At 42.2% G+C, this 13,314-nt stretch overlaps 1 protein-coding gene across 3 annotated transcripts in view; it reads left to right on the top strand.

Annotated features, from left to right (window-relative positions):
- ARHGEF11 (Rho guanine nucleotide exchange factor 11) overlaps nt 1-13,314 on the top strand; it is a 787,362-nt gene that overhangs the window by 481,860 nt on the left and 292,188 nt on the right. The gene's annotated exons all lie outside the window — the stretch shown is intronic.

The following is a 13,314-nucleotide window of genomic DNA, read 5'->3' as shown; positions in this document are numbered from 1 at the left end:
TAATGAGAGCAAATCCATAATCTGTACCCAAGGTAGTTTCACTTAAATCAAACACTTCAATTATCATCCTTTTTCCAAAATACGTTTGGTTCAGCTGAAAGGCCTCTACACACAGTAGTTGTAAGAAGAACAGTGCTGTATTAGTTGGAGGCAGCAAAAGATACATGCAAATCAAAACAGCCTTAGGGTTGTCAGTAACAAATGATGCTATAGTGTGGTGGATTATACTGACCATTGAAATGTGCTATACTTCATCAATCAAAAGGCTATCTTGTAAGCTACGGCTGATTCAACTAGAAAAAAGGGCCACACTGGTGTTTATGGGTGATGTTTCACTAAACAACATCTGTACAGCAGCCAAGTTGTCCTTACAACATATTTCACATACCGTCCCAGAATGAAGCCAAAGTACGTTCAACAGTATTAAAACACTTGTTTGTATTACCTACTCTTCAAACCCTCCTCCTCACCACATAGACAATACTGCTACATAATCTATGTACGACATGTAAATCTAGAAGAGGTTCATGCTGCAAAGGAAATGGTTTAACTACATGTCATAGCAGTTTTGCAGCTTGATGCTTTTCTTGATTCACGGGTGACCCTCACATCCCTGTGGAGGAACAATTGCAAAATAAAGTGTCTAAAATAAAAGTAATATATTAGAGCATAATGTGCTTTAGATCAACGTTATAATGAGTGATCGTTACACTGCCTAGTTAAATACATGATACAAAATGTGGGCCAGTCCACCAGATATCAGAATAATGCATGACATGTGAACCTAAAAGAGTTTGAAGCTGTAAAACTGTTGTTGAAGTTAAGTAACTTGTTCCTTTTATGTTCATCGATAGGAAAGGCTAGGTCAATTTTAACTTGTGGAGGTGTTTTCAGTGTATGTTGATAAGGAGACCTGATTTACACAGAGAGAGCCATGATTTTTTCATATACCTTCCGTTTCCTTATTAGGCGAAGGAACACATTTATGTTATGGTTAGCATAACATCATCCACAAACATGTTCAATTTATGCTTCTTCATCCGAAAATAGATTTTGTTGTATCTTAACGTTTGCGTGAGTGTTTGAGCAGAGATGACAAGAGGAAACGGGAGACAACCCTGTTGCATCATTCTCTGAGGCTGGACTTTTCTCTTCGCTACTACTTTAAATTTAGATTGTAGTAGTTTGTAGTTGGTTTGAGGGAGGGTAGGATTATTGCCTGGTGTACTTACCAATGATATTTTTGTATCCAAATAGATTGTGTTGCTTCTCTTCTTTTAGCTTTTACTATCAACTGAGTAAGGCTTTGCACATTTTAGACTTGATGTTCTTACATCATGAGGTCTGATTTGCCCAAGTCTGTTTAGGTTGGCAGCTGATACGCTAATGGAGATGCCAGGATTATTTTGTGATTGTGTCCTATTTTAACAAATTATCCATGTTGTTGGCTTTAAGACACACTTTTAACATCTTTCTGAGTTTTGATGTACGAGAAATGGTAACCCTGGTCATGTTCCATTAGTTAGGAGTCATGATACACCCAGAATGCTCCAAAAGCTTGGTAAAAGCTTAGTGTTAACCTTTCTAGGCATGGTACTTTTTTGAAGTTTGATTGTTTAATCACCTCTAAGACTACAATGTTGTAAATGGATGGTCACACTTTTTCAAATGTGAGTTTTCACTTTAGATAAGTTAAACTCTTCTAAATATTTTCTCTGCTCTTTGGGTTATTCTTGGCACCAAGTGTAAAGATTTTGATATTAAGTGTGGACCTCCTCCATTTTACCTAACTTACCTAATAAAATTATGTTATGCTCATCCGTGAATGCTCAGAAGATGCCTGCCCTTATTCTTTTAATGTCAGTGCTGGAATTTTATCTGATTGAGTCCCCTTCTTGTAAAAATATTTTTAATTGTAATGTTTAGTTACACACTGTCCTCATGGGGGTGAGTGGCTTGTGAGCTTCCATCAGTGTTTTGTAGCTCACTTCATGGTTTAGCATTCTTTTCCCATCATTTTGTTGCTTCTACTTCTTTGTTTCTCATTGGTCGGGGTGTTTAGCTTATGTTTGATATTAGTTCTATAGATTGTAACATTACAAGTACACCAAAAGCATGACACACAGATGTTTATGCTAACTCTATACTATCATATTCTTCTGTTTGGTATTTGGTCATTGTCCTTTCAACTCCCTCTTGCTTCTACCCCAGGTCCCCTGGAATTACCATTGTCCTTAGTTATTGTGCGTGTTCTACTTTGGATTGCTGTACAATTCTGTCCTTTATATCTTCCTCATCAGTTACTAGTCTGACATCAATGTATGGGGCAGACCAACAAATACATTTTGGTGGGGGTATGGAATGTTCTCCAAGTACCCACCTGGTTGAGCTGTCAAAATCTTGACTTTAGGGTCTTGGGCACTCATTACAAGAGGCACTGTTTAACCCAGAGTGGTAACTCAGGGTGGAATTATGCCACCCTCAATTAAAAGTGTCCTTAGACCTGGACTTATGAGGCTTGCGAACTCCGGAGCCAGTATTTTGGGACCCAGAGACCGGACCCTTTCAGTGGCTGCAGGGGCTGTGGGCCACAGGCAGCATCACAGCACTGCCCTCTTCTGACCCCTGCAGCAGCGTTGAGAGTGGTCAGAGCCTTCCTAGACAGACTGAAAACATCTGAGACAACCCACAACTACCTGCCCGCCCCCAAGTCATTTTCCAGACATGTTTAACCTCCATAGAGCAAGAGGAATACAATGTTTGCAGTTTTCTCCCTGGAATCTGGAAAAACAACATGGAAAAGGACCCAGTATCTCAAGGTATCTGTGGTTAGTTTTCATTCTGACGAGAAACCCCATCAGCGGATTTTAGCACAAGAAGGCTTTCCCAAATGAAGAATTCCCGCCTATGATAGCCCCTGAGCAACATCGGGCAAACTTAATGAAGGCCTTATTTGCTTCTCTTGTTGTGACTTAATATTCAAAAGTCCCATCGAAGTTTATGGCACAAAGTGTATTGCAGTCTACTATCAGAATGCCATCTTTTGCTGATGTTTGTTTGTTCTGTGTCTAAAAAGTCTAACATATTTTTTGCCATGTGATTTGAGGATGTTTAATAATACAGTTTGTATGTTTGTGTAACATTTGTTCATTGTGATGTGTATTCTTTTTTCCTTATTCCTATGTACTTCAGTACACGAGAAGGATAGATCGTTGTACATGGTTACCATTAGCCATTTGGGGTTTGTTCTGCCCTTTGATCAAGTGACTTTTTCCTGTGTTGTTAGTACAAATCCAGGTGACTCAAATATACTTCCCTCACATTGCCTTCTCTCCTTGTGCAACTTGACTTTACATTGAGTTTCTTCTCAAACCCCCCCCCCCCAAACAAAAAAAAAATATGATTCCATTTAAAACATGTTTATTTAGCAAAGACAAAGGAGGTTATTTAATGGAAAATAGATTTAATCTGTGGTGATGTACAGAAGCCTAGGTTTGGTAATTTTGCCTATCTCTAACAAACCTTTAAAAACAAACATAGAACAAGATTGAAGTTTTCAACTTCAGATAAGAAATCTGTTCTTTTGCAACTGGCTGTCTTTCTTTATTCGGTTATATGAAATGCAACCATAAATCACATAAAAACATCAATATTACAAACATAAAAAATTAAGAAAAGTCATAAAAATAACCAAATCATTGTCAGTCTTATCCCGAAAACTAAAATGTTAGATGATTTTTTAAAAATGTATACTGTTCCGCCAACATATGGCCCCTTTTAAAAAAGAACCAACCCCCTGGCTCACCAACACATCCGGGACCATACGTAGTCACAGGTAAACTGGGCGATATTGCACAAAACCCGTTTTCAGTAGGGGGGTGGGGGGAGTACAAATCTTCATCTAAACAGGGTAAAATGAATTAAAGACTGTGAAGACATCCCATCACATGGGCAAATTTGTATAGATTTTGGATCTTTTTGGCCTGGCGAAAGCACAGATTACATCTGATTACACCTAATCTAAATCAAGTAATATATGTCCTCCTTCACCCACCCCTTGTCGGTGCGTGTTAAACATTGTGGGGCATTAAACAACTGTGGACGGCCAAGAAGCGTGGCAGCCTCTGTGATATATGCCACCCAAGAAATATTCAAGCCTAATTCACAAGCCAGACAATCACGGATCACCACCCTATTTAGGGAGGCACAATCATTAGACCACACAGAGTTCCACAGCAGTAGAGGCGCAATCTTAAAGCCATTGCCCACAAACTCCAAGTCCAATTCCTCGTGTAGGCAAAACCCTGAAGGTTTTTTCCCTACACCCAGTAACCTTCTGTAGAAGCGATTTACCTCTGTCTGGGGAGCCATACTACCCGAGTAACCCCAGAGGGTTCTTTTATAAAAACAGGCATTCAAGAGAAAATTGTGATGTGTAACAGCTGTTCATAATTACAACTTATTTAAAGCAGTTTCATTTTTAGTAAGGATTGTACAATTGTCACTCACATTCTGCCTGAATTTATCAGAGTTTGGTTTCCCATTTGTATTTTTTTTTTTTTTTTTGTAGACGCCTTTTTGTTGTGTGCCTTGGTGGAAATCATTTGATGAATTTCAGATGACTGCAACCTTTGGCTAGATAGGTTACTGATCTTGAAAAACAGCAGTGGTTTGATTGAATTACGGACCTGTACAGTAACTTAGTCAGCTGTGGATCATTTTTTAACCGAATTTTCTAAGATATTTTTTATGTTATTTAGTTTCATGACCTTGTAATTTTGTTTTGAGGGAACTGTGTGTATGTGCATGCCTGTGTAAAATGTAAACTAAAATTGTTTATCATTTCTTTTGTAAACTCTCTTGTACCTTCTTTTGTCATGGTTTGAGATTAAAATCGTCAGTGTTTAAAGTAATTGTCTTTTTATTAATTTGGAAAGTAGTACTGTACCAGTGCCAATATTTGATAAGTTTTATTTGTTTTCAGTGTTCATGGTTCCCCCATCACATAGGTTTTAATTGTACTGCAGAATTATATTACAGTTGTTTTTATTTCGTGTTCATTTTGATATTTTTATTTTTCTTGAGTATGGACTTGTTAAATGAGGCTACCAGGAAGGAGATTATGAAGAGTGTGAAAGGTTGACAGATAAGAAAATGACTGGCCCTTGTGCAAGTTCTTTTGCAAAGTTTTAGCACTTTTGCATACTTTGTTTAGTCAGATTTTAGATTATGAAACAATAGTACTGAGTTTAATTAAGTGTAGACTTGAAATTGAAAGATCTCAGACAATAGTCTTTAATGATAGCTGACTAGACATCTGGTTAAATGGTAGGGTAGGAAGAGCCTAGCTCGATAGCAGAGTTCTATAAATGAGGTAGAGATGTGTTTTTAATGCCACTAATTTCCTATTCGAGAGCCAGTGCTAGAAATGTCAGGTCTCCAATATTGCCCAGTCATTTTACTCTGAAGATGAAGGCAGTTTTCTGATTTTATGGTCAGTGGTTTGAAGTAAGCCTACTGTTAACGTCACTAAAATATCTGTATCCATAGGATGAATTGATATGTCATTATGGAGAGGCAGTAAAGAAAAGATCATGTGTAGGATGTGAAAGGGAAAGACTATTATTTTTCATGTTTTAGTATGTGGCTCAAGTGGCAGACTCGTGCGTTACTTGAATATCATGTTTCAAACCTTCTTGGAGCAGTAGACTGACAGCCCCTAGGTGGCGGTCATTCAAGGAATGGAGGCTGCCATATCATAGGACCTCCAGGTTTGACCTGTTAAACTATAACCATGTGTTGACTCAAGTGTGTCAGTCCATTGTCCCTTTGTGAATTCTGATAAGGATCTAGGAATCATAGATGTTGCATATGGTGGTACAAGTTCAGGCTGTTGGGCATACAGCTAAATGATGATGCAGTATAGTTTTTGAAGAGAACTACCAATAGGTGTAATCCCCTAGGCACACCTTAGTTAATGTTCGTGGTCATGAAGATAATGGGTGGAAATCACTTACCAGAAAGGTTTACAACCACCCCAACTCAGTTCCCCCAATTAACTAGATTTTTGCAGGGAAAAAATAAATATATTTGGTTATTTTTGTGAACGATAAAAGAGGTTCTGGATAAGGGCATGACCTTTGATTATGTAGGTGTGCGTCAGTCAGTCAGTCAGTAATGGGCCATTTTTTCAATTTAAGAAGAGTGTTAGATTGGATGGTCACTTGAAGGAACATGGGGCAATTTTCTTAAAGTTATGGAGGTGTAAAATGGTGAGATTGCCATATCAAACATGTTTATTTTCATATCCAGCAACTGTCATTTGTGGCAGAATTAAAAATGTAGGATAATAATTACTGCAAGATGGGAAACCAAAGTGGTCGCTTATAAAGTTGCAGAGAAGGACCTTTCCCATTTGTTGCTTTCGGAGGTGTGTCCGTCAAAGTGATATTGGCCCAGAATGTTGATCTTTGCATAAAATGAGCATTTGCAAGCATTCCCAAGGAGAGCTGCAATTGTAGTTGCACCTTTTTTCCAAAACAGAAAAGCCTACCTGCCTCCTTATAAGCCATTTTGTCTGTGGGGCTGCTTACTATTACAAACTACAGTGTAATTGTGCGCTGTTTGTGGAGTGTTTTGTCTAATGCAGATTCTCACGTGCTTGAGTTTTGCTTTCTCAGTGAACTTTGGTGTTCTTCTAAACTCTACCCTAAACCAGTGATGTATTAACCTCTTGCTTCTTTGCTATCATCCTGTGTTTTCCAGAACGGTAATGTACTTTTTGCTTGTGTTTTTGTGGTTTCTATTATGTAGTCGTATGGATTGTCACTACAAAGCTTATCACAACACTGGGATATGTTTCCCTGGTGTACCTATGGAGCATGTTTCACCTTTCACTTGCAGTGTTCTGGTCTGTAGTAGGAATGCTGCCATTGTACGTTTATTTTGAGCACTCTGAGTTGACCCACTAAGAACGTTTAGTGAACTGTGTTGATTATTTGTCGCTCACTATTGCATAAAAATGTTGAATTCATGTGTTTAAGAAACTTATTTCAAAGCTCAGGATTTAGCTTTTTACAGTAGAGTCACAGGTTCACATTTAAAACATAGGTGGTTGGCAGCTTCTAGTAATCATCATATCTGATAGAGACTTCTAGCTGGAGATTCCTTACCTTACAATATTCCTCATGCGTTTAACTCGATTGTTAAAATCTTGAGCAGTACCTCTGTGCGCTGTTAGGTAGTGTTGATTGGGTCACCATAATCTTCTGCCCAGAAAGATGTGCATTTTGCCCATATACGGGCCACCCCAGCATGCTGATATCAGTTCTTTTCTTTCAATGCCATCAGCGCGAATCCAAAAAGAAAAGAGCTACTCCAGTCTTTTTTGGGACTATCTTTTTCAACCTTTTGTTGAAGTTCTTTTTGAGATAAGCTCCCAGCGTGTATTGAGGGATGTCCCCTAAAAACCTTGTGGATCCTGTGTAGATGAGTATGACAGGCCTACACCTGGTTTGCTTATGGTACCTGGAGCAGGGCCACGACTCCAATGCCTTCCCAGACTTACGAGTGTTATACCATAAGGTGGTCCAGGAGCATGGCCTGAAACTCCTGGCTGCCCGACACCAGACTACTCCACACTGCTCTTGTGCCAGTTACACCCTTTGGGTCAGTTTCTGGATCCGATTGGCTCCATATGCGAGTCCGTGACATTCCCTGGCATCCATTCCGGTTTCACTATTCCTGACGCACCACAGTGGTGCGTCCTCTTCATTATACAGACCCCAGTACGGAGCCCAATACTGGTATGAGGATCTGGCGGATGTTAGTGGTCTGGACACTTCTCCGGGCACTGGCCTAGTCTCTCCTCCTACTGTGAGTACCAAGGAAGGAGCTTAATTTGCCATGGTGGTGAGGAGATCCTCAACCTTACTCTGCCTGGTGGAACTAAAGTCTTGACAGAGATGCTTAAATCTAGGGTAGCCCTCACAGAGCCACTTCTCCCCTTTAATGAAGCCCTCACTGATGTCCTCCTCAGGGCCTGGGCCAAGCCCTGCACTGTCGCTTCTGCGCACAGAACATTTGCCCCATCTGCCCCCCACCCACCCATCGCCCCACTCTTGGGGATCCAGCTTTTCTCACCCAGCAGTCCACCCCGGAGAGCCTGGTCATCCAGACCTCCATGTACAACATTAACCCTAGCTCATGCCCTACCACACCACTAGATAGGAAATCCAAGAGGCTGGGTTTCTTCAGCAAGAGGACGTTCTCTTCCAACAGCCTTGCACTGGGGTCCATGAACATCATAAGGCTCATATGCTGGTATTTCCACACAGTTTGGAATTTAATGCTGCCCATGGTCTTGGAAGAGGCCTGAGCCATCCTTTTCCAGGCTTTGTCTGTTGGCAGGGACTTGTCAAAGTTCAAAATACACTGTGGACTGGACACGACTGATTCACTAGTTAGAGCAATTGCTTCATCGGTGGCACTTTGTCATCACATCTGGCTGAGGTCAACTGGCTTTTCGGGGGATTTCCAGACATTACTTTCTGACATGTTCTTTTATGGCAATCACATGTTTGTTGATCAGGCAGATTTGGCTTTCCAGCACTTTAATGACAGAAGGATCACTTCCCTGTCACTGGGACTCTTCACAGCCCTTCGCCAGCCCCATTCTGCCTTTCACCCCTTCAGTGGCTATGATAGGGCTACCAGATGCATCCATTTCTGCCCAGCCGCAACAGCCCAGATGCTTTCAAGTCCTTTAATGGCCACAGACGAGGCCAATACAAGCCTCTTGGCACTCAAGGCCAGAGATATGCCCAGTGTGCCACCTCCCCCACAGCCACAGGATCCAGCTCTACGTGCCCAATGGCAGCCTTTAACCCCGGACAACAGGGTGCTCCAAATTGTTCATCAGAATTACTCCCTTCCAACATGGAAACCCCACCACCCATACTTACATCTTCAGATCGGCTGGCTAAGAACCATCTGTCCCTGTTGCATCAGGAAGTAAAGACCCTTCTAGGCAAAAGAGCTATGGAGAGGATTTTGCATCAGAAATAGGTCATGTCATGGTTGCTGTTCCTGCTACTTTTCGGTGTGGGAGAAGAATGAAGGCCTACGCCCTTTGAACTGCTTCTTAAAAATGGAGAAATTCAGAATGCTCATGTTGGCTCTGGTCATGATTGCCCAGGTGACTGGATGGTAACAGTAAATTTGCAAAACGCATGCGTCCATATATCTGTCCTGCTGGACCACAGGTGTCACCTCCAGTTCATGGGGGCCACAAGCATTTTCAGCTCATTGTGCTCCACTTTGGCCTTACCAGCGCCCGTTGGGTGTTCATGAAGTTGATATCAGTGTTTAAAGCCCATCTGCGGAGGTCAGGGGTTCGAGACTTCCTGTACCTCGATGACTGGATTTTAAAAGCAGGCTCGGCCCAGGCAGTAGCCGCCTCCCACCGGACTACAGCGAACCTCTTGCATTCGCTGGAAGGGGTCGCTGCCAAAGTCACACCTGACTCCCTCTCAGATGCTCTCTTTCATCAAAACCATCCTTCTGGTAGAGCATGTCCCCTGGCATATGCAGGCTCTGCAGTTGGACCTGAAATGCCAGTATGCACAGCATCAGGGGGAATCTCTCCGACCTGGTTCAAATATCACAGGGAACTATGAAAGACTTTTAGTGGTAGCTGATGAACTGCAGTTTGGTCAGCCGCAGATGCCTCTGCCCTCCCCACCCAGACCTCACAGTGGTGACTGATGCATCCCTTATGGGTTGTGGTGGCTATCTGGGAGGGATGTAGATCAGAGGACTCTTGTCTGTGGTGGAGTCTCATCAAGTTTTTGGGGTTGAGAACGACCCAACAGGCATTAAAAGCCTTCCTACCTTCTATCACTTCTATCAAGGGTAGGCTGGTTCAGATGCTCATGGGCAACACCATAGCAATGTGTTACTGCAATAAGCAGTGTGTGATGTGGTCGTGGACCATGTGTCAAGAGTCCCTAAGACTCTTGGCATGGCTGGAACATCAGGTTGTTTTCTTGGTGATACAGCACCTGGAGGGCTCTCCGAACGAACTGCTGTTGATGCCTCATGAATGGCATCTCTATCCAGAAGTGGTGCACAGATTTATACACGACTGGAAAGAACCTTGGTTAGATCTATACGCCCCTGCAGAAAACTTTAAATGTCCGCACTTAAGTTCATAGGAAGTTCCAGGGCAATCCTTGCTTGGAGATGCATTTCGTCCCCTTACCATCTCTCCCAACCTCTCCGTTTGTGTAGACTATTTTTTCTGTCTAGAAGCTCCATGTATGTCCCTAATATCTGCACAGTGGTCCTTAGGCTTCTGATACGGCTCAGAGCTCCTAGAAATATCACAAAAAGAAACTGATGTCAGCACGCTTGGGTGGTGTCTATATAAGCACCAGCCTTGATTACCAACGGGGAGTCGATCAGCGCCACATGCCAAGATTTTCCGGATTCAGTCTGACACCTGAGGAATAGTCTAAAGAATGGATTCTGCGGATAGATAGTCTGTACCAGTGACGGCATTATCTAAGGTAAGTAACTTATTCTACATGACTTAGCTTTATTCAGTTGCCCTTTAAATATGTTTGTGACTCAGATGCATGTGGTACCTAGTGACAGTGCTAGCCATTATTACAGAAAAGAGCTGGCATTGTGCTATTTGTAGCCCCTTCTGACAAATAAAAATGCATCTTATGAATCTAAAGAAGATGATTTATTTTTAACCCATTAGCATGCATGAAGAGTGATCACCTTGCAAACAGTGGGCAAGGAAAGGAATACATTGTTTGGGATGCCGGATGCTGTTGCAAACTGTGTTTGTGTCACGTATTGCTCTAACAAGGTAGAGCTTGTCCCAAATATGTAGTAGTCTTTTTTCCAACACTTTGTGATTGCTAAGAAGAAGTAGAGTCAGTGTAATGTTTTGCATGATTTAGAACAGAACTGTTCTGGCTCCCTGAGGAGTCTATCAGTGTAACACAATCGCTAGGATATATTGTAATGAAAGCTTGGTTCAGAATGTTCGAGTTCACAGGTACACGTAGAGGAATAAAGACGTGATTTACAGCTCCGTGGCGGTGTGTGGCCTAGTCATTCAGCAGGTACCAGACTGGGGAAGACGCTACAGCTGTACTTTTACATGTTTCAGCAATGCAAACCCTAAATTGTTTTTTTTTACTGTGGAAAAGGCTAATAGCCCCATTGGTGAGTTCAGAGTTACAGACTGACATCTCAACACCACTAATTTCTGACTGAGTCTGCTAAAGTTGGTACTGTAAGGTATCGAAAGAATCAGTACATTCAAACTGATTTAATTGTTAGATCAAATTTAAATGGTGTGCAGAGTGCATCTTTGGGAATTGCCACTCTAATTGCTCAGGTATCCACTGCCTGTTTATGGTTGCACACAAAGACTGACTGTCCTCACAGACAGCCTTCTGCTTTCCTGGGAAGAACTGTAAATGACTCATAGTAAGGAACACAAAAAAAGCCGCTGTGGGTGCACGTGTTAATTTTCCCTGACAAGAAGTCACATGGGCATTAGCCCAAAAGACGAGCTTCAGGGAGAGGGGCTTCTCTATTGTTCAGGCAGATAGGCTGGCACTAAGGACAAAGGTAAATCAGTTGTCAAATCAGTTTTCTAGGGGCATGCAGCCCCCTTTGTAGCTACACCTCTAGGTTGGGCTGGGAAGTTGTGCACGCCAAGAAAGGGGTTCTACCATCTTGAGAGTAGGCAAACAGAGACTTCTGGAAGAGCTAGATCCCACACTTCACAAAAATTGTTATTAGGTGGGGTGAAACCTGGTTGGCCCATTGGCTAGTGACTGAGATGTCCAGAGAGGGCATTTTCTGGACATAAAAGGGCACCCCTGTCTCCCAGAACTCAAATCGTGTTGGACTGAAGAAGAGGCCTCAAGGAGGACAGCTGGTTGCACCAAGGACCTGGTGAAGAGAGGCTGTACTGTTGTGGATTTGGATTCCACCCTGTGTACCTGATGGCTAGCATAGGTAAAGGGACTGTGACTGCTGTGTCATGCTCGTAGAGGAGACTACTCCTGAGCACACACAAAGCAAGAGACTCCAAGAGTCAGTTGACCTGTTGGCAGCACAGGGCCACAACAGCTGAAGAAGCCTGCTGGAGTGATTTGGTAGTCCAGATTACCAGCTTGCCGTTTCTTGCAGCTATACAGCCCAAGGGCTGGTGCTGAAAAGTTGCACCTGAGTTTACTGGACCTGGGGTTGGTCACCTAGGAGGCAAGTTACTGCCAAATGGAAAAAACCGCTGTACAGAGTGACTAGTAGCCAAATAACAACTTGACTTCTGCCAAGCTTGAGACGACTTCAAGGGACATCACCTGCTGTGGCCAAGATAGCCTCACTGAGCCTGTGGTCTGAGGACTAACCCTAGAAAGACCCCATCAGCCGCACAGGATTGTCAGCATCCTGTATCCCTTGCATCAGGACCATTCCATAGAAGTCAGTGGCATAGAGCTGCTGATGCTGGAACTGAATGGAAGATTGCTTTTCTTGATGAGGTAACTGTTATTATAAGTCACCTCTAGGGTACATTAAAAAGATTACTCAACAAGAAAGTTTACAACTTCAAATGTAAGATACATGGAAGTGAGCCATAGTGCAATCCGGCAGTGATCTCAGTTTTGAGGTCGAGTATAGCAGCGCGTAAGCGCTGCTTTTCTGACATGTTGGTATGTATCTGGGCTTTTAACCACGGCCATTGCACGCCCATCACTATCACTCATTCATGGGCTTGCCCTTCAAAAATCCTTTATTTTTGTTGGTAAATGCTTTATGTTTGTCCCTCCGTGGTGGTTTAGTTACCGCCTTGGACATCGCCCCGTTACATGGCTTATTGCACTTTTGCCGATACGTTTTACTGCGAGCGAACTTCTTTTTCCTTTTGTGTGCTGCTTCATGCTGATGCCGTGGCGCTGTGAATCGGCTCGCTTCTGTGAAACTTGATTACTTTTCATCTTCAATTTATGTGGCAAGAAAAGCCTGGAGTTTATAACGCTATTAGCTCTAACTCAAGCAAATGCGAGACCCATTGCATTGCAAATGCTTGTTTGAGTTTGAATCTCAGTAGACTGAAAAGTTCAAAATTAGGAAAATATTTATTGTGCAGAAAATATTAGGGGAGAGAGCATATAAATAAATTTGTCGTTGTGGTCTTGCTCAAGCAGATCTTAGAATAAATACATTTTTCACAAGTGAAATTAAATAGTTGATTTCGTTTGCAATAGTGTTTCATGAGTATAT

This window comes from Pleurodeles waltl, chromosome 12 (assembly GCF_031143425.1).
Source record: "Pleurodeles waltl isolate 20211129_DDA chromosome 12, aPleWal1.hap1.20221129, whole genome shotgun sequence".
Classification (NCBI taxonomy): domain Eukaryota; kingdom Metazoa; phylum Chordata; class Amphibia; order Caudata; family Salamandridae; genus Pleurodeles; species Pleurodeles waltl.
The sequence above is the reverse complement of the archived record's forward strand: the minus strand, read 5'-3'. Positions and strand labels throughout refer to the sequence as shown.